The sequence below is a fragment of the Equus przewalskii genome, chromosome X (assembly GCF_037783145.1).
Source record: "Equus przewalskii isolate Varuska chromosome X, EquPr2, whole genome shotgun sequence".
Lineage (NCBI taxonomy): Eukaryota > Metazoa > Chordata > Mammalia > Perissodactyla > Equidae > Equus > Equus przewalskii.
Window position 1 is genome coordinate 39774689 of NC_091863.1, and position 22847 is coordinate 39797535.

General features: G+C 45.6%; 1 long non-coding RNA gene across 1 annotated transcript in view; it reads right to left on the bottom strand.

Annotated features, from left to right (window-relative positions):
• The window catches only part of LOC139081098 (uncharacterized), a 31531-nt gene extending 22795 nt beyond the window's left edge, over window positions 1–8736 (bottom strand). Inside the window, exon 1 of the long non-coding RNA XR_011536071.1 lies at window positions 8515–8736. This is a non-coding gene — a long non-coding RNA (uncharacterized lncRNA). The remainder of the gene's footprint in view (window positions 1–8514) is intronic.
• Between the last annotated feature and the right edge of the window lie 14111 nt (window positions 8737–22847).

A 22847-nucleotide genomic window follows, 5' to 3' on the forward strand; every position in this document is an offset into this window, starting at 1 on the left:
CGATTACACTGGGCCCACCTGGATAGTCCAGGATAGACTCTCAATCTCAAGGTGCTTAACTTAACCACATCTGTAAAGTCCCTTTTGCCAGAAAGTTAACATGGTCGCCAAGTTCCAGGGATTGGAACACGGATATCACTGGGGGCCAGTATTCAGCTGAACAGAGATATACAAACATAGGCCAGTACAGACAGGACATTCCGGGATATCCACCCACAAACCAATCAGGGAGCTCCTACCACATATATAGACCCACAGACAAATCAGGGACCTAACAACCTGGGAATACAGCCGTACAGAAATCAGAGACTTCAAGTCCTGCAACACAAACAAACAGTTCAGAGACCTCCCATTCTGGGTAGCACACCCAGAAACAGATTAGAGTCCTCACACTCAGCACATACACTGACAAATGTGTGAGCACCCTCAAAGCATGGTACCTCCACTCATAAAGAGTTCAGATATGTCACTTGGTGGAATTCACTTCTAAACAGATCAGAAAGCTCACAACCTGGGATATACATCCACAAACCTGTCACTCCCCAGGACATACACACAGAAAGAACTCAGGGACCTCACACACTGGGACATTCACCACCAAGCAGAACAGAGACTTCACGTCCTGCAACATACAACAAACATATCAGAGAACTTACATCCTTAACAAAATTCCGAACAGACGTCACACACTGAAACATACAGGAATGAACAGAGAAGAGCCCTCACACCATGAGACACAACCACAGAGAGGTCCAAACCTTACACTCTGGACATACACACCCTACGAGACCCAAGACTTCACACTCTACGATATACACCCACAAACAAATCAGAAACCTCAAATCTTGGAAAATAACCCTCTTAGCAGATCAGAGAACTCACAACCTGGTATGTACACCCACAGAAAGCAGAGAAACACACAGTCCGGGACATACACCCACAGATGATCAGAGACCTTACTTAAATTCTTGGAATTAGACACACCATGCGATCAGAGACCTTACCTCCTGGGATATGTACCCCAGAACAGATTAGAAATCTCACCCCTGAACAAACACACCCAAGCAGATCAGAGACTTCACATCCTGGGACATACACTCACCAACAGCTCTCACAACCTGGGACAAACACCCGCAAACAGCTAGGGTCCATACATCCTGGGACATATATGCACAACGAGATCAGACCTTACACCCTTGACAAACACAACAAACAGATCAGAGACTCTCATTCTGTGATATACACTCACAAAGAGATTAGCAACCTCACAACCTGACACATGCACACATGATAGACTGGAGAACTCAAATCCTGCAGTGTACAGCACAAACAGCTCAGAGACCTCACATACTGGGAAATACACTCAGAAACGAAGCAGAGTCCTCTCAAATTGGGACATACTGCTCAAAAGAGAGGAGAGAGCTCATATCCTGGGAATATACCTACAAATACATGAGGCCTCCCATCATAGGACATATACCCTCACAGAGTGAGAGACCTCACACTTGGAAATACACTGAGGAATAGATGAGATACCGCACATTGTGGAACACGCACCATCGAAAAGATCAGAGACATCACATCATGGGAGACACACTTGCAAACAGATCAGCGATGTCCAACTCTAGGAATTAAATCCATTAACTGATGAGACACCTCACACCCAGGGATATATAAAACAAACAGATTAAAGACCTTACACTTTTTACATACACCCATGTACGAGACCTCACATATTACGATATACAATTACCGTTACAGACCTCACATCATGGAATATATAACAACAAAAAGGTCGTAAACTTCATATCCTGGTAAATAGCCCCAAATAGATCAGAGACCTCACACCATGGGACACAAACCCAAAAAGACCTCACGAACCTCACACACTGAAACACACACCCATAAACAAGAGACCTCACACCCAGGTTCATACAACCACAAACATATTAGACAACTTACATTCTTGGCATACACCCATGAAAGACACCTCACGCACAGGTAATCATAGTGACAAGCAGATCAGAGACCTCAAATTGTGGGGTTTACGTGCACAAACAGATCAGCAGTCTCATGCCCTGGGACATACACTCATAAACGTATCAGAGGTCTCCCATTCTGGTGAATATACCCACAAACAGATCAGAGACCTCACATCTGGGACACTCACGCACAAAGAGATCACACCCTGGGGCACACTTGCAGAAACAACCCAGATACCTAAAACGCTAAGACATGCAGCCACAGATACAACACAGACATCACATCTGGGAGTTATAACCATAAAGAGATGAAAGACCTCTTGATACAGCTCTGAAAAGATCAGAGACCTTACACATCCAGAGACTTATGTGGACAAACAGATCAGAGACTCCTTACTCTGGAATGTACACTCAGAAACAGACCAGAGACCTCATACCCTGGGAAATACACCCACAAACAGACCTTGACATACACCAACGAAGACAGACTCACATACTAGTATACAGCAACAAATGGATCAGAGAGCTCACATCCTGGGAAATATACCACCCAACAGATCAGAGACTTCACACCTTGGGATAAATACCAACAAAGAGCTCAGAGACTTCATACCATGGGACATACACACCCAAAGAGATCGGAGACCTACATCCTAGGTCATAGAGCCACAAGCATACTTGAGAATTCACATTATGTGAAATCCTCTCCCTAAACAAATCGGAGACCTCATTTCCTGAGACATAAAAACACAAAAGTATCAGAGAGCTCATACCCTTGACGTACACTCATGAAGAGAGACCTCACATACTGGGACATATACAGTGATAGATCTGAGATCTCACATTCTGGGAATATATACCCACAAATGGTCCAGGGAACTTACATCCTGGGAACTACGCCCACAAACGTTTTAGAAACCTCACACCCAGACACATACACCCACAAACACGGCAGAGACCTCACACTCTGGGACATACACCCTCAGACAGAATAGTCCTCATATATTACAAAAACACACTCTCAACAAATGGATCAGAGTACTAATGCTGCAGAAAACACAATCGAAAAAGCTCAGGAATCTAACAACCAAGGAAATATACCCACAAAGAGCTCAGAGACCTTATACCTTGGCACATATACCCACAAAGAGATCAGAGAGCTCACACATTTGCACATACACTCACAAAGAGATCAGAGATCTAACATCCAGGGACATAGAGCCAAAAACAGATCAGAGACCTCATACCCCGGGACATACACTCACAAGCAGATCAGAAACCTTACACCATACACACCCAAATAGATCAGGTAAGTAACATCCTGGAATATATACCCACAAGCAAATCAGAAATCTCTCATCCTGGGAAACATACATCCAAACACATCAGAGACTTCATAATCTCAGACACGCATACTCAAAGAGCTCAGATAACTCACATCCTGGTACATACACCCATGAGCTGAGACCTCATATACTGCAACATGTAGCCACAAGCATATCAGGGACCTCACACATTTGGGACATATACCCACAAACAGTTTAGGAACCTTACCTCCTGGGACATACACCCATAAACAATTCAGAAAGCTGACACCCTGGGACACAAATTCACTCTGCCCTCAAAATCATAAATGTCAATATCTGGACATAGACTCCCAAACACTGCAGAGACTTCAAATCTAGGGACTCAGTGGCCCAAACTGCTCCGACACCTATCGCCACGGATGCAGATTTCAGTCATCTTGGTGATGTCTCTTCCCGGCATTTAAAAATGCATACACTTCAAAGAACAAACAAAACCTGTGCACAGTCCTCCAAAGAGGTCATGGCCGGGAAACCTGAGACACAGCCTCCCAGACACCTCAGTGACCTCACACCCAGAACAAAGACTGCCAGAGAGCTCAGAGGCTTCAAATCCTGAACCCAAGTACAGTACAAAGTATCTTAGAGACATCATACCCCAGGATTAAGGATCCCAAAGAGTTATGATCACATTCTGGACATGAGCAGAAAAATAGCCACACTTTGGGAGATAGATCCCCAAATAATGCAGAGAGCTAAAAACCTAGAGAAAGAACCCAAAGAGATCAGAGGCCTAAAAATGTGAAATAGAATGCCCAAAACACCCTAGGATGTATAAAGTTCAGAAATCTCGAACCCTGGACAGAGACTCTCAAAGAGTTCAGAAACACCACAAATTACCATAAAATTTAGCAGCTTAAAACAACAGTAAACATTAATTATCTCACACAGTTTGGAGGAGTCAGGAATTTAGGAGCAGCTTAGCTGTGTGGTTCTGGCTTTGGGTCCCTCAGGCCACAGTCATCTGAAGGCTTGACTGGGGCTGGAAGCTCCTTTTCCAATTTGGATCACTCACACGGCTGGCAAGATGGTGCTGGCTTTTGGCTGGGGTGCAGTTCTGTGGTACATTAATCTTTCCATGGGGCTGCTTGGGTGTCCTCATGACATGGTGCCTGGCTTCCCCTAGAGCAAGGGATCCAAGAAAGAGCAAGGCAGAAGCCAAAATGCCTTTTAAATTTCCCTCAAAGTAAGCACTGCTTTGCTGCATCTCACAAATTTGCTAAGTTTTATTTTAATTTTCATTTAGTTCAAACTAATTTTTAATTTCTCTTAAGGCTTCTTTGACTCACTGAGACCCTGCACCCTCCCCCCAAGCCTTTCTCCAGAGCTCAGATCCTGCCTCTTGCATAAATGTACAAACCTGTCTCTCTTATTTGCAGTTTTCACAAGAGGAACAATATTTCTTCTCACTGTGCATCCTTGCTTCCTGATGCACAGCCTGTGATGCATGTTCTTGAGAGAACAGCTGAAGTAAAATTGTAGGTTTACTAGAGATGGAGACACAATTCTGGAAAATGTTTATTCCTTCTTGAACCCAACACATATTTATATTAAACGATATGTGCATGTTACTCCTATGTTCGAACTGAGACAGTCTCAGACCCACACTGGCCCCTGGCCAGGCCAGGCATTTACCTGGATTGCATCCCTTCTCCCAGCCCTGAATTCTGCTTTCAGAAGTGAAGTGTGACTGGGAGCGGGAGGGAGGGCTGAAATTAACGGAGTAGAGGTGTATGGATCGCACATTGTCCTACTGACTCAGAGCAGTCTTGTAAAACCTCAGCAAGTCAAGTTTAGGTTTAGAAATACAATGCACAAAGCTAGACTCTCCCAGGACTTGGGGGTTCCATGCTCTGAAATAGGGTCCACCAGGCTCCAAAACCCACATGTACTGGGTGTGAGCTGGTAGTATTGGGTGTGAACGAGGCCTGAGGGGAGATGGACTCCAACGTCCATCTAAGCAACGTCCATCCCAAGAGACAGGGGTTCCCACTCCAGGGCTCTGGTGTGAGGAGACACAACAAACACCTCCCTACAACTCGCTCTCCACAAACGGTGTCAAGGGTGACTCTGTGAGCTCTAGAACAAAGGGCAAGATAGATGTTCTGAAGGAAGTGGGCCACCTATATATACTTCATGGTCTAGACAAGGAAGCTGGGGTTGCTGTGACTGTGTGTGGAGGAGTTCACGACCAATCACGTGACTCCTTCTTCTCACTGCCTTTCTGAACTGGCATATGGCCAGGGTCGGGGCGAGGGTGCCACAAATATTTCATGTCTGGATTTTGGTACATAATGAGGTCACTTATTCCTGATACAGCACCCCAAAGAGCTCAGAGCTTTCCAACAGTATGGTAGAGACCCTGAGATAGACCAGACTTCACGTCCTGAGACACAGACCCAAACACCTCTCAGAGAACACAAACCTCAGACAAAGACCCCCAGACTCCTCAAACACTCCGTACTCTAGCTCCCAGGGAACATTGGCACTATCTAGGGACAGTTTGGGTTGTCACAGCTGGGAGGGGGGAGGTGCTACTGGCATCTAGTGAGTAGAGATCAAAGATACTGCCTGTCAGCGCCCTTTAGCCAAAGATCCCCCAGGAACATACCTCAAGTTGAACAGGCTGGGCTTATGATTGACCACAGTGAGGGAGAAAGCACATCCCGGGGAACCGTGGGACATCTTGGCAGGAGGGTGTTAGAAAGAACCCATTATAGGATCTGGGCTTCAGTTGAGTGGTTTGTGGGGGGGTCTAAGAAAGTGGGGGCTCAGCTCAGTCTGGATTGGATGCTGTCAGAAAGTGAGGGCAATTTTATGATCGGGTATCTCGATAAACCTTATCTTTAGAGAGGGCAGACTAGAGTTAGGATAAAGCTGCAATTGGTAAAGAAGTAGCAGTCCGTCATTTTAACCAAGAGAGGGGGATGTCTGGTGTCTTGTGGGTGGCACAGTGACCTTGTTTTTGTGCTTAGACAACGTTATAAAGCAGTTCTGCTTTGTCTCATTTTAGCACGGTCTCAGAGTAACCGTGTCTGACATTAGTATTCTGTGAGATCGTTTATGTCTAATAAGAGAATAACACAGCCGGGCTGTGAGTGCCAGGACAGCTTCTGGACGTTGGCGGCTGCTCCTTCCCTCTCTCCCTCTCCCTCCTTTCCCGTCTTTCTCAAGTGAAACATCTGTTATGGGTTGAATTGCGTCCGCCCCCAAATTCATATGGTGAAGTCCCAAACCCTAAAACCTCAGGATGTGACCTTATTTGGAAACAGGATCATTGCAGATAGAAGATAAGGTCACACTGAAGCTGGGCGGGTCCCTAATCCCATATGACTGGTGTCTTTATAAAAAGGGAAATTCGGATACAGACACACGTGCACAAAGAGAACGCCACGTGAAGATGAAGGCAGAGATCAGGGTGAGGCCGCAGAAGCCAAGGAGCGTCAGACTGCCAGCAAACCACCAGAAGCTGGGCGAGAGGCCTGCAACCGATTCTCCTTCTCAGCCCTCAGAAGGAACCAACCCTGCTCACACCTTGATCTCGGACTTGTAGCCTCCAGAACTGTGAGACAATAAATTTCTGTTGTTTGAGCTTCCTAGTTGGTAGTACTTTTTTTTTTTTTTTACAGCAGCCCTAGCAAACGAATACAACACCCTAAGACGCCCTCCGTAACAAAGAATTTTCTGGTCCAAAATGTCAATAGTGCTGAGGTTGGCAAACCCTGTCCTAGACACAGAACCCCAAAGTACTTACTGACCTTCGAATCTCTGCTAGAGACCAATAAAAACTGAAAGTACACACAGCTTTGGACACAGACCCTCAAAGCGCTCAGAGACCTCACACCCTGAACACAGAAGCCCAAACAGCTCAGAGAAGACATGCTCTGAAGAGACCCCTAATAGGACAAAAATATCATTCTCTGTGACAAAGACCACCAATAAGATCAAAGACCTAGCATCTAGAAACATACACTAATGCTCAAAGACATCACAGCATGGGACACAGAACCTGAGAGAGCTCGGGTCCAAAGAGCTCAGATGTTTCACACCTTGGATGCAGACACCAAACAGGTGAACAACAGCTCATGAACAATAGTATCGCTGACTTCCTGGTTTTAAAATTGTACTATGGTTACGTAAGTTCTCTGCATTAGGGGAAGCTGGGCAAAGGGCATACAAGAACTCTCTGCACTATTTTTGCAGTTTTTCTCTAAATCTAAAATGATTTTTAAAAAACCTTTTTTTAAAAAAAGGAGAAAAGGTCAAAGGACATAAAAGGAAATTTATAAAGCTTAAATATATCTTGCCAACAAGCTCCAAAAACAGTATTAAGCTCCTCTAGTAGTCAAAGAAATGCCAATAAAACAAAATAAAATTCAATTTTAAGGAAAAAAAAAACCCCTGCACACCTAGAGACAAAGACCCCCAAACAGCTTAGAGACTTCACACCCTGGAACAGTGACCCAGAAACATGTGGCAGACCTGAACCCCTGTGACACGGACCCCAAAACAGCCAAGAGGCATCACAGTCTGTTCACAGATGTCATACTCTGAACTGACATTCCAAAACAAGTCCGAGACTTCCCATCCTGGACAGTCTTACAAACCGCGCACGGCGTGTAATGACTACCTTATGATGGAGTTGACTGAGGTGAGAACCACTTTCCTCCTATTTACCTGCACTCAGCCAAACACCTCCCCTGCCTGATGCTTAAAATCCCATCATTAAAAAGTTTACTCTTTTGAGTTGTCTTGTCCGCCTTCAAAATTCTCCTTTTAATTGCCACACACCCCTCCATCCCAGAGCATGAAATCATGCATCTCTCTTTGGTCATTTATGGCCGACCGCCTGGCCCTACTCCTCCACACACATACACCTCCACACACCCCTAGTCAGGCCTGGTCCAGAGGTGGCAGGAAGCCTCTAAGTCATCCTCTCCGGAGGGAGGAGGTGATGCCTTGGAGGAGGATCATGAGATCGCCTTGAACCTTCTCTGCAGGACTCAGACCTACTGGAGGCCTAAAATACAGATGTCAGGAACCCTGGAGCAGAATTTTCCTCAGTGCTGTTGCGAAGCATGAGTGGGTCCTGAAAGCAATATAATGGGACGCAATAAGCATTGTTTTAAAAAGAAAAAGAATAGGTAGAAGAGAAGAGAAAAGATTACCCGACACATTCTGTGCCAGCCAATAATGCCAGCTGCTTTTACAGGTGCGTAAACTGAAGTTCCTAGACGGGATTCGAACTTCCATTCTCCAGTAGCCAAAGCCCTGCCTCTGCAACCCCGAACGCCAACCCAGGAGGCACAGCGCCTGCGTCAAACCAGCAGCCAATGGCAGCACAGAGCCGGAGGACCCGGCTCGCAGCCTGTAAGTAATTCCGGAAAACCTCGGTACCCTGAAAGAGCTTGGGGTAGGCCGGCTCGCGGTGACCAATCAGAGCTCAGGATGGGACTTGATCCCGCCTTACTCACCCCGGAGCCAATCACCGCTCCGCGGCCTTCCACCCTACCCGACTTCTGCTGTTGATTGGAATCTGTAGAGCCAACCCAGGCGGGACCAAACGTAAGACCACCGCGATGGCGGCTTCCTGATAGATGGAGGCTTTAGGCCAAGGGCGGGGTTCCCCCACCACCACGGCGCCGAGGTCGGTTAGGGCAGCGCCATTCTCTCCTCTTTCTGGGGTGGGGACTGATCCACGCGCGGGATGAGCCCTTTCGTGTCCCCACACATAGAGTGGTTTCTTCCAGAATACGTGATCCTCCGCCCCCCCGCCGTGGTACTTCCCGGAGCGAACTGTTCCCTCTCCGCATCGCGCAATGGTATGTCCCGGAGCTGCATTGTCTTATTATTAACTCTTCATTCTCACCCCTCACGCTGTCCGTGTGTGTGCGACCTAGGAAGGGGTGTTTCTTGTCAACGTCCCAGGAACCGTTCAATCTTCGGTTCACGCCAACACCACTAAATAAACTCATGTCTTCCTCCTCCTGCCCACGTTCCATCCCCGTCTCTCCCTCCCATGCCCCCCAGTCTCAGCCCCATATCCTGATGATCTTGTTGAGAGCGAGGCCAGGGCGCCCAACCCCTTGCTGCAGAGCCCTGACCCGTAAAAAGACATTCATTACCCTGATGCCACTGATGGAAGTGTGAATTTGTGTGGCAGCATTGATCAAAATAAAAAATTGACACCTCTCCCCACTAGAATGTCAGTGCCACCAGTGTGTATGTGGATTTCTAGTTTCTCTGTGTCTCTGCAGTGCCTAAAACTGAGCTCTGCACACAGTGAGTTTGTTGAATAAATGACTCCTTTGGCCTGACAATTCCTGCCTCTAAATTAGTGTTCTAAGGAAACACTCACACGTGCACAGGTCTGTGTGAGAGAAGCAAACACCTAGAGGGAAGAGGGTAAATAAATAAAGGTAATTTATTATACCATGGAGTACCAGCTGGGCGTGAAACAGAATGAGACCTCACCACTGGAAACATACAGCAGATGGCTCAGGGACTTGACATTGTTGAACACAGAGCACAAAAGCGCTTAGAGACCTCACATCATGGAACACAGAATCCAAAACAGTTCAGGGATTTCACACTGTGGACACAGACCACAGAACAGCCTAGAGACTTCACACTCTGGCCAAAGGCTGGCAAAAAGCTCAGAGAACTTGCATAATGAGACATAGATAGCTGGTTATTTCATAGATCTCATCCTCTGGTCACAGACTCCTACAAACATCTCAGAGACCTCACACCCTGGGACACCAAAACACCACAGGGAACTTCCACACTGGGACACAAACCCCAAACAACTCACATACCTCATACTATGGACACAGAGACCTCACCACCTGGGATATACATAAAATCTAGGCAAAGACCTCACAATCTTGTCATAGACCACAAAGCAATTCAGAGGCTTGGACGCAAACAGAATGAGAGTGACACACCTGTCCCAGCTGGTGGGAGTACTTAAAGGACACGCTGTTAATGAGGGGAAAGTAAGTAGGGGAAAAATACTCAAACACCGCATAACATGAGCACCAGCCCTACAAAGTGTTCTGAGACCTCACACACAAAAGGCTCAGACAGCTGTGACACAAATCTTGTGATCCCAAACATAATCATTTCAGTGATATCCTCTGGGATATTGATCCCAAACAGCTCAGAAAGGTGACATCCTGCACATAAGTTTCCAAACAACTCAGCGACCTCACACTGACAAGTGTGACACTGGGACAAGGCACAGAACCAAAAATAGTACGGGGACCTCCGACTCTGGAAACATCTCTAACCAGCCTATGAGACTTTATGCTCAGGAACACACATTCCAACACTCAGAGACCCCACACCCTGGAAGAAAGGATCTAAAACATCTCAGAGACATAATACCCTGGAACAAAGGCCCCAAACATCTCAGACACCCCAAAACCTGGGACACAGTTCACAACAACATAAGACCTCATACCATGGATGCAGACCTGGAAACATTTTAGAGACCTCACAACTTAGCACACAAGTTAAATAAATAAATAGATCAGAAATTTCGGGCCCTAGAAACAAACCCCAAATAGTCTATGAGACTTCATACTCAAGAACACAGACACTCGAAAACACAGACACCTCACACCTTGGAAAGGACGCAAATACAGCTTAGTGACCTCGCTGCCCGGAAGCAGACCCTAATAGATCAGACCCGTGACTCTCTGAAACTGAGACCACCAAGATCAGACACCTCATGGCTGGAAACAAAAGCCAAATCATCTAAAAACCTCACATCATGGAACTCAGGATCCACGTGAGCTCAGACAACTTGCACACTAAAACCACTCCCAGAGCTCCGGACAGAGACCCAACACCTCATAGACTTTATACACTAGACACAGACCTCTAAAACATTTCAGAGCTCACACACTGCGGGATACAGACCTGCCAAGAGAACAGAGATGTCATACCTTGTGACCATCCCTGTAAATAATTCTGGAAACTGACCCCAAATAAGGCAGGGACATCACAATCAAGAACATAATCTCTAACAAGACAGAGACACCACACCCTGGGGCTGACATCTCTGAAAGGAAGAGAGATTTCACATCCCAAATGGTTCAAGGATATCATCTCATGGAACTCAGACTCCAAAGAGCTCAGACACCGCACATCCTGGAACACAAAGTCTGAGAGAGCTCTGGGGACTCACACCCTGAACACAGGCCCCAAGCAGCTCAGAGACCTCACAGGTCAGGACACAGACCCTGAAACGCCTTAAAGACGTTACACCATGGCATATACACTCATAAAAATACCTCGGAGACCCTTGACTCTGGAAGTATACCCAGAAATAAATAAAAGACCTCATTCTTGTAACTGAGACGTCAGAGACCTCACACGTGGAAACATCTACCAAATGGCTCAAAGATTTCATGTGATGGGATTTAGATCTACAAGACCTATGAGGTCTCACACCCTTGACAGAGACTCCCACAAAGTTCAGAAACTCAAAAATTCCCATGCTGGGAAAAAGACACCCTAACAGCTCAGAAAACTTACACTGAGCCAAAGAGAAATACAGACACCTCAGCAATCTCATTCTGTGGTACCAGACTCCAAGACCATGAAGACCTGACAGCCTTGGATACAGAACATAAAACAATTCCAAGGCCTTGTACACTGGACACAGATTCCCAAGGAGCTCCGAGACCTCATAGACTGAGACAGTGACCCAGAAACGCTGCAAAGACCTCACACTCTGAGGCACAGTGTCTCAAAGAGCTCAGAGATCTCGCATTCTAACAGCACAAAACAATTCGGAAGCCTTAAGCTTTGGATACGGACTGCTCCCTCCCCCACCCCACTCCACCCAACATCATAGACCTCATGAGGACAGAGAAACTCAAAAACCCAGAGATCTCACATCCTGTCACACAGATTCCTAACATCTCAGAGACCTTCAGACCTGGACACATACTCCAACCAGCTCTGACAACTCTCACCCTAGGACCCACACCCCAAAATGGCTCAAACAATCCACCCTGGGGCACAGACAGTAAGTACCTCAGTGATCTCATCTCTTGAGATTCAGCCAACCAAAACAGCTCAGAAGACATGACACTCTGGACACAAAACCCCAAACAGCTCAGAGATCTCATGCTCTGGAACTCAAATCCATAAAGAGACAGTGATCTCACACAGTCACACAGCCAGCTAAGTAGCTCAGAGACTCCCACCCCTTGGAAACAGAACAGAGGTCAGAGACATCACATCCCTGACAGTGACTGTCAAAAGGAGCAGAGACCTCACACCTGGAAACATATCCCAAATGGCTCAGAATTCCCATCATGTGACGCAGAGCCCAAAACAGCACAGAGACTTCACACCCGGGACATAGATCTTCAAATCTCAGAAAGCTCATATCCTGGGACCCAGACCCCAAAACAGCTCAGAGAACTCATGCCATGAACACAGACATCAATGAGCTCATAGGCCTCATGTGCTTGGACTCAGATCCAGAAAAACCCAGAGATATCGTACTATGGGGTACAGAACCCAAAAAGAGTCCTTGCAGCCTTGTGTGGAAATTCATAAACAGAAACTTCATTAAAATGGTGTAGGGAGGCCAAAAGGGGGAGCTCTCACTCCCTACACCATTGCAGAATCCAGCACGAAGAAGAGAAGACTGTCTCTTCTTGCCCAGCAACAGCTCAGCCAATGAGAGACTGTCACAACTCAGCCAATAAAAAACCACTACGCTTCAAACTCCTCGTCTCCTCTGATGGATTCTTTGTTTACAATTTCCCTACCGACTTCCTCTCCCCCTTTCTTTATAGAAGAGTTTCTCCTCCCCTTGCTGCTCCGCAGGTGGCTCACCATGGTTGCAGGCCCCAAATTGCAATTCTTTGCTAATCCCGAATACACCCGCTTTTGCTGGAGAAATAACTGGCTGGCTGTTTGTTTAAGGTCAACGCTGGACACAGTCACCAGTCTCCATAAGAGTTCAGACACCTCAAACCTTGGATACAGACCACAAAACTGTTCAGAAATCCATCTGGATAGATTTTGAACAGGCTCCTAAATAGCTCACAAACTTCATAGAAATCAATTAGCAAAGAAACTTCACAAACCCTATCAAATTTGGAGACCTCATACCCTAGGAATAGACCACTAATAGGTCAGAAGTATCACACCCTTGTACGGAAATCACTAAAAATATGAGAAACTTCACACCTTGGAATATATCTCAAATGACGCAGGGATTTCATGGCATGCAACACAGACCCAAAAGAACTTAAACACCTCATACCCTTCGGACAGCTCAGATCCCAAAACAGCTAAGAGATCTCAACTCTCTGGACCCAGACTAAAAAATAATTCAGAATCATCCATCATGCAAGGAACAAACATAACCTAGAGAAACTCAGAAACCTCTTACATTAGGACACAGACACAGAACCACCTCAGAGACATCACACTGTGGAATACACCCGGGGACACAGTAATTCAAACAGCTCAGAGACCTCACACCTGGGGACAGAGACACTCCCACCACACACACACGCAAACACCTTAAAGACCTCACACTCTGGACACAGATCCAAAACCTCACACCCTGGGACAAAATCCTGCACACAGTTCAAATATCTCAAATTCTTGAGGAAAAAAACGCAAAAAATTTCAGAGATCTCATACTCCGGACAAACATTGCAAAAGATCTCACACATACCATGAAGCACAGAGCTGGTAAATGCTCTGTAGCCTCGCAGCCTGGTGCATGCAACCTCTGAAATGTCAGGGATTCCAACCCTGGGAAACAGACCCTAAACACTTCAGTGATCTAATTCACTGGGATAGAAACCACAAAGCTTCTCAGAGACTTCACACTCTGGGCACAGACCTCCACAGTTCAGACACTTCACACTCCAGAAAGAGATCCCCAAAGAGCTTAGAAACCTCACAGTGTGGGACACAGAGCCACATATATCCCAGAGATCATACACCCTGATAAACAGACCCTAAATAGTCCAGAGACCTTAAATCCTGTGACACAGACTGATAAACAGTTCAGATAACCTGTATACTTAATTATACAGCCCCTAATTAATCAGAGACATCAGCCCTGAAACGGAGACTTTTCCAAAAAAGACAGAGACATCACACCTAAAAACATACTCCAATGGTTCACGAACCTCACACTATGCAAAACAGATGCCAAAAGAGTTCTGAGAATTTACATCCTAAGATCCAGATACCAAAACAGCTCAGAGACCTCACATTCCAGTGCACAAACTACAGACACCTTAGAGATCTCATTCCTCAGGAGAGTGGCTCGTAAATGGCTCAGAGACTTCAGTCACTGGAAATAGTACCTTAATAAGTCAAAAAATCACGCCCTGGGACTGATACCCCCGAAAGAAACAGAGACATCACACCTGGAAATAGACCCCAAACAAGCTAGGGACCTCATGTCATGGGACACAGAAACCAAAGGTTCCCAGAAACTTCACCCACAGGACAGACACACACACATAGTTCAGAGTTCTCAAACTCCTTGTCACAGGTACCCAAATAGTTAAAATAAATCCTAATTCGGATTTTTTAAAACCCCTGAAAGAGCTGAGAGACCACATATTCTGGGGAAAGGTCTTGAAACGGTATAAGGATCTCCCACCCAGAACCACAACACCTAGCTATAGTTTGAAGAGTGTGGGGAGGGGTGGGAGGAATCTCTGGGGCCTTTCCTTCTTTTTTCTCTCCCGGCCTTGCCCCAGTGGCAGCCCCAGCTCAGAACTGTATGGCAGCAGTCTAGGCAGCTAAATCTCCAAGAGAATTGACATCATTCTGGCCAGAGGACCAGGAAAACAGGCCCCTGAAGGTTGGAAAACGTGGAGGAGAATTCCATAGAGGAGAGAGCTGGAGAAAGGAATCCCCGAATTCTGTGCAGGAACTGACACGTGTCTCAGGCTCGCTCCTGGGCTGTACGTGCATGAGGAGACCCAAAACAGGATAGCAAAGTCTTTGAAAACAGAACTGACATGAGAACTACTGTCCACAGAAGGCAAGACAAAACGTGTGGTTTGAACCTAAACAAGTTGGTTACCTGATAAAAGAAATAAAGCATTATTTCCAGGTACTTAACAAGACCTAGAGTCTAAGCAACACAATATTCAAAATGTCCAAAATATAACCTAAAGTTATTGTACATACAAAGAACCAGGAAAATGCAACCCATTCTTAAGAAAAAAGATAACAGATAGCAACATGAAAGGACTCAGATGGTAGAATTCTCAAAGACTTTAAAAGACTATAAAAAAGCAATGCCAACTATATTCCATGGAGCAAAGGTAAACACACTTGAAATGAATGGTAAGACAGAAGTTCTTAGCAGAGAAAGATATAAAAAACTATAGCGTTTTTAATACTCTATAGGGTATAAAAAACTATAGAGAAACTATACAAAAGAACCAATTGGAAATTTTAGAACCAAAAAATATAACATTTGAAATAAAAAATTATCTGGATGGGCTCCATAGCAGAATGGATATGACAGGGAAAAGAATCAGTGAACTTGAAGATAGATCAATAGAAATTATCCAATTTGAAGAACAAAGAGAAAAATATTGAAAACTGTGAGCAGAACTTCAGGGACCCATGGGACGATATCAAAAGGTCTAATATTCATGCCAGTGGAGTCTCACAAAGAGAGAATGGTATTGGTGTCAAAAAAAAAATGAATAATGGCCTAAACCTTCCCAAACTTGGGTGAAAGTCATAAATTAAGACTCAAGAAGTGCAGTGATCCCAAAACAGTGTAAACTCAAAGAAAACCATGCCGAGAAATATAAACACATTGCTGAAAACAAAAGATGAAGAAAAATATCTTGAAAGCAGACAGAGAAAAACAACACATTACCCATAGGGGAACAACGATACAAATTCCACAGATTTCTCATCAGAAATATAGTGGCCAGCAGACAGTGGGGCATCTTTAAAGCACTGAAAGTAACAAACTGTCAACCCAGAATTCCAATCATCGAAAATGACCTTCAGAAATGAAGACTATAAAATACATTCTCAGATGAAGAAAAATTAAGAGAATTTGTCAACAGCAGACCTGTTTTACAAGAAATGATAAAGAAAAATGATACCAGAGAGAAACTTGGAATTTCAGGAATGAAGGAAGAGCAACAGAGATGGTAGGTATTTGCGTAGAGGTGGAGAGAAGCGGGAGAGTGGAGGCACTAACAGGCTTCTGGTGTGTTCCAGCCCTCACTGGAGGAAGGCTGCTGTCCACCCGCGACTTTCAGAACAGGCGGCTGGAAGGAATGTTTGCTGATTGGCTGTTGTCTCGAAGCGTGGGGTTCTCACTGATTGGCTGACTTTCAGGACTGGGCATTTATCACCCAGTGATAATTGGGTGCATGCCACAATTTGTTTATCCATTGTTTTAGTGTGCTGGGGAAGTGAAATTTTTAGATCATAGGAGATGTGTATCTTTAAACTTCCTTAAATAATTCCAAAAGATTTTCCAAGGTGTTTGAATCATTTTACACTCCCACGAGCAATGCATAAAGAATTACCTTTAAATATTTTTTTGCCAATCTGATATTATGTAATGTTTCTTATTGTGGTTTTAATTCGCTCTTCCCCAATAATAAGGTTGAACATCTTTCACGTTTACTGGACATTTGGGCATCCTCTTCTATAAACATCCTCCTTCCCTGTTCAAATCTTCTGCCCACCTGTCTGTGGACTTTCAGAAACTTGGGCCCGTCACTGATTTGCTAACTCACAGAAGCATAGTCACCGGAGTGAGGCTATCGCTGATTGGCTAATTTTCAGAGCACGTGTACAGATCCGGTGTTATCGCTAAATAGTGATTACTTGTTCACAGCTTGGGACTTCGGTCACAAAATAGTCTTTACTTTCTTCAATATATATTTTTAATTCTCAGTCCCCACTTTGGTCTTCCCTCAGACAAACCTGCAGGAGAGACCATTAGAAATTGTCGAGATCTTTATTTGAGGGGGTATGTTTTTCCGTAGTACTGCTGTCTTAGTGATTTAAGAGTCAATTACTGTGGCAGAAAAATAGCTTCAACTGTCTAATTTTTGTAAGTCATTGAAAAAAGCTAAATACAGGATTTGGGGGCATCATGACAAAGACAATGCCAGACATAGCACAAAATAATTCAGTACAGGGCATGCCCTGTACATATAGAATGCCTGGCAACCCTACCTTGGCCCAGACACCACACACGCAAGAAAACGTGTTTCGTAGAAGTGCACTACAGTATAAAGTGAATGCCAACAAAACCGCCTGCCAGGTCAAGAAACAGAGCAGGGAGATGTCAGCAAACTTTTTCTATAAAGGGCCAGAGGGTAAATATTTTAGGCTTTGGGAGACACCACGTGGTCTCTGTTATAACTAGTCAACTCTGTCATTGTCGTGAAAGTAGTCATAGACAAGACATCAACGAATGAAGATAACTGTGTTCCACTAAAACTTTATTCACGGACACTGAATTTTGAATTTCATATAATTTTCACATCAAAAAATATTTTTTGTTCTCTTTTCAAAAGGTAAAAAGCTTTTACTGTCTTAGTTCACGGCTGTACGGAAACAGGCGACAGGCTAGATTTGGCTCACAGGTCGTGGTTTGCTGGCCCCTGACGGAGAGCACGGCGAGGACCACAGACGCCCTCAAGCGCACCCTTTCCCGAGCTTTCTCTTAGTGTGCATCAAGATGTGTAATTTCTGGGTCACAGAGACATTTAAACGTTCCTAAATAATTCCGAATGGTTTTCCATAATGGTTGCATCATTTTACACTTTCACTAACAGTGCATAAAGAATTACATTAAAAAAATTTCTTACCAGTCTGATATTATGTGATGTTCCTCTTTGTGGTTTTAATTTTCTTTTTCCTGATAAATAGTGAAGTTGAGTGTCATTCACATGTTTACTGGATGTTTGAGTATCCTCTTCTGTAACGTGCCAGTTCACATCTTTTGCCCATCTGTCTACCGGCTACAAAGGATATTTTAAAAAATTTAACTAGCGACCAACCTTTAAAAAGTAAAAGATTCTCTACTAAATCACAGTATCTGGCTTCCGTTGAGCTGTTGGAAGATCTGACCACTTGTACCACAGCAATGGGGGGGAGCTGGGTCGTGGCTGCCTTCTAGATAGGGCATGGAGCCCCCAATGCCCACTGTGGCCATGGCCAGGCCAGCTTCATTTATGAAAGGGTGGGGCCCTGCAGGCTTTTGAGTTAGGGACATGCTGGGGCTGCCATCCCTGACTCCAACTGGGCTCTCTGCAAACCTAGGGAATTCAGGAAGAAATGTAGGCAAGCGTTTCCCAAATGCCAGCTAGGTGGTTGGCACTAGCTCCCACGTTCTTCATGCCCAACATGGAGCAGTGGCTCTCGGGCAGGTCCTGGAGCCTTTGTCCACGTGGCCTGCTCCCACCCCAGCCACCCACGCCTCCCTTGATGCCCCAGGGCCCTACATGCCCCCAACCTCACCATCGCACAAAGAGACCTGGCCGTACAGCCCAGGCGTGATTGAATAGTTTCTCATCTTAAATAAATGTCCTAATGGGAATACAGGAGACTTAGACCCTCATTTAAAAACTGAACTATATTTTCATTAATCGGAATGTCTTTAAAAAAATCCATTAAAACTTCATAAACCTGAGTCAGTGGGGAGAGCCAGGAAGGGTTCAGTTTAGTTTTGTATCCATAAAACTAATATTAGCAACTTTTAAATAAATGTCTTTACTTATAAAAGGCTCTCTGAACAATAGGATGGGAACATCTCAGAGACCAAGGCCGAAATAAAATGTGATTCTTCTGGAAGAAAACTGTGACCTGTTGGACTATGTCCTAGAAGGGAAGATGGAATTCTCGGCCCCCTTCCCGCATCTTCCTGGTCTCCATGCTTTCATGCCTTGTTCACAGCTGGAGTCTGGATCTCCGCATTCTGGCGAGGTGACTTTGGCTGAGTCCTTTGTCCTCCGTGGGCCTCAGTCTTTCCCTCTGTCAAATGAGGAGCCGTAAACACCCTTCTGACCTGTCACAGGCTCACAGGTTTGTCGAGAGGATGCAAGACAGTGAAAATGAAGTATCTTTGAGGAATTAAATCAGCGCTCTCAAAACACGCCACATTTTAAAATTACTATCACACAGAAGTTGTTTCTTTGGGGCAAAGTAGTAAGCAATATCAGTGTATTAGTCCACTGCCATAACAGAATACCCCAGACTCAGTGGCTTAAACATCAGAAATTTGTTTTCTCACGGTTCCGGAGGCTGGAAGTCCAGGATCAAAGTGTCAGAGGGTTGGTTTCTCCTGAGGCCTCTCTCCTTAGCTTACAGATGGCCACCTTCTCACTGCATCCTCACATAGTTGTCCCTCTGTCTGTGTTGTCTGTGTCCTAACCTCCTCTTCTTTTTTTTGGGGGGGGGGAAGATTAGCCCTGAGCTAACTGCTACCAATCCTCCTCTTTTTGCTGAGGAAGACTGGCCCTGAGCTAACATCCGTGCCCATCTTCCTCTACTTTATACACGGCACGCCTACCACAGCATGGCTTGCCAGGCGGTGCCATGTCCGCACCCAGGATCCGAACTGGTGAACCCTGGGCCGCCAAAGCAGAATGTGGGCACTTAACTGCTGCGCCACAGGGCCAGTCCCTCCCTAACCTCCTCTTCTTACAAGGACATCATCCATATTGAATTAGAGCCTGCCCTAATAGCTTCATTTTAACTTAATCATCTTTTTAAGGACCCTATCTCCATGGACGGTCACATCCTGAGGTGCTGGGGATTCGGGCTTCAACATATGGATTTGGGGGAGACGCAACTCAGCCCGTAACAGCCGGAGATACAGAGGTACATAACGGAGATTTATCTGTTTGTCTAAAATGGGGGAAGAGGAGGAGGAAGCAGGCTGGCTCTGGGCTATGCTGGTTAGCTTTGGGGACACCTCACCTGGGATGGACATTCCTTGATGGTGGCCATGGGCATCAGTACAGGCTTTGTCAATGAAAATACATAATCATGACCTTATTGTTTTGGTAAAAGAAATAATGATAATTTTGTAATGATCATTATAAATAAATGCAAAAAAAAGTGCAGAAAAGCACAAAGATGAAAGCTTTATTTTTTTTTTTTGGTGAGCAACATTGTCCCTGAGCTAACATCCATGCCAATCTTCCTCTATTTTGTATACGGGACACCACCAAAGCATGGTTTGATGAGTGGTGTGTAGGTTCGTGCTCAGGATCTAAACCCGTGAACCCTGGACCGTTGAAGCAGAGTGTGCGAACTTAACCACTACGCAACTGGGCTGGCCCCGTGGATGAAAACTTTTAAAAAAAATCACTCTAGATCCTACTGTTCTTTCTCCACCTATACACAGATAGTAGGTGAGATTGGTGGGTGGAAAGTCAGAGAGTGGGAAAGAAACAAAAGCAATTTCTACAAATAGGCTTGTACTATACATATTAGTTTAAGTAAAAGATGCTAAGTTTTTCTTCAACTGATTAACAGTAGAAAAATAAATGGGAGATGTATTAGTCTCCTATTGCTGCTGTAACAAATTACCACAAATCTAGTGGCTGGTAACAACAAACATTCATTATCTTATGGTTCTGGAGGTCAGAAGTCTGACACGGGTCTTACTGGGCTCCAATCGAGCTGTCAGCGGGGGAGACTGTTTTCTTGCCTTTGCCAGCTTCGAAAGGCCCCTATATTCCTTGGCTCAGGGTCTTCTTCCTCCATTTTCTTTCTTTTTTTTTTTCTGCTTTATCTCCCCAAAACCCCCTGTACATAGTTGTATATCTTAGTTGCAGGTCCTTCTAGTTGTGGGATGTGGGACGCCGTCTCAAAGTGGCCTGACGAGCGGTGCCATGTCCGCGCCCAGGATCCGAACCCTGGGCTGCCCAAGCAGAATGTGCCAACTTAACCACTCGGCTACGGAGCTGGCCCCTTCCTCCATTTTCAAGGGTAGCAACTTCAGTTAAGTTCTCACATTGTGTCACTTCTGCCTCCCTCTTCCAAGTTTAAGGACTCTTGTGATGACACTGAGTCCACCAGATAATCCAGGATAATCTCCCTATCGTAAGGTCAGCTGATTAGCAGCCTCAATTCCATCTGCACCCTTAGTTCTCTTTTGCCATGGAATATACCATATTCACAGGCTCTGGGGATCAGGATGTGGACATCTTTGTGGGGGCATTACTCTGCCTGCCACAGATGCAAAATGTAAAAACCTGCTGAACCTCAGCTAAATTTTTCATCACAACATCTTCTACATTTAAATTTTCAATAATTCTCTAAGTCAAAAAAGAGCATTGTGAAAAACCTTTATCAGATAAGTTGCTTTTGTCTGCAAGTAACAGAAACCAACTTGAACCAGCTTGACCCGTCAGAGAAGAGAGGAACTCACAAAAGAGGAGGTGGACTTCAGGCTGGCTCAGCACTGTCCCAGAAGCCCCAGATTCCTCCCAGCTCTCTCCTCTGCAACATTCCGAGGCTGGCAGGACTTCTTGGTGCTCGTAATAACTGACTGCAAAACACCTACTACCTCAAGTGGAGGAAAAGAGGGGAGGCGCTCCAGAGAGGCTGAGTAACCTGCCCAAGGCCATCCTGCCAGCAAGTGGCAGGACTGCAATACCAGCCCAGGCCACTCAGTTCCAGAAGCCAGGCTCTTAACCACGCCCCGCCTCCTTGACCTGTGCTGATGGGGGCACTCTGGCCCAGAGGTTTGCCTTCCTTCCTTCCTGAGTGGGGGCTGGCCACCCAGGTCTCCAGGCCTGGTGAGAGGCTGTGTCCCTTAGGCACAGGCCAGTGCTCAGCCTCTCCATCATGCATGACTATGGAACCGCTCTGGCACATTGCCAGGTTGCCTTTTTCCTTATCTTCCCTCAGCCTGGCTGGGCTAGTCTGGGTCTCTGGGAGCCAGGGTGGTGCTGAGGAGTGGGCAGACTCCAGCTGGAACTTCACCAGGCCCAGGGTCTAGAGAAGGGCTGAGAGGAGAAGCCCAGCACCCCGCAGACCTTGGTTCAGCATCCTCAGCAACCTGCCTATCACCCCCAGTCTGCTATCCTCAACTGCTTGGTTTCCCCACACTGCCACTGTCCATTCTCATCCCTAGGAGCTTTACACATGCTGTGCCTTCTGCTGGCACATTCTGTCTCCCTTTCTTCCACTCAGTTAACTCCTTATCTTTCAGATTTCACCTGAGATGTCACCTCCCCCAGGACTCCTTCATGGCATGCCCCACTGTGGTAGGCTGAATAATGGTCGTCCAAAAGTTATCCACTTCCTGATCTCCGGAACCTGTGAATGTTCGCTTATGTGGCAAAAAAGGACTTTGCAGATGTGAGTAAGTTAATGACCTGGAGGTGGGGAGATTATCTTGATTATCTGGGTGGGCCCTAAATGTAACCACAAGTGTCTTTATAAGAGGGAGGCTGAAGGAGATTGGAACAGAAGAGGAGAAGACACACAC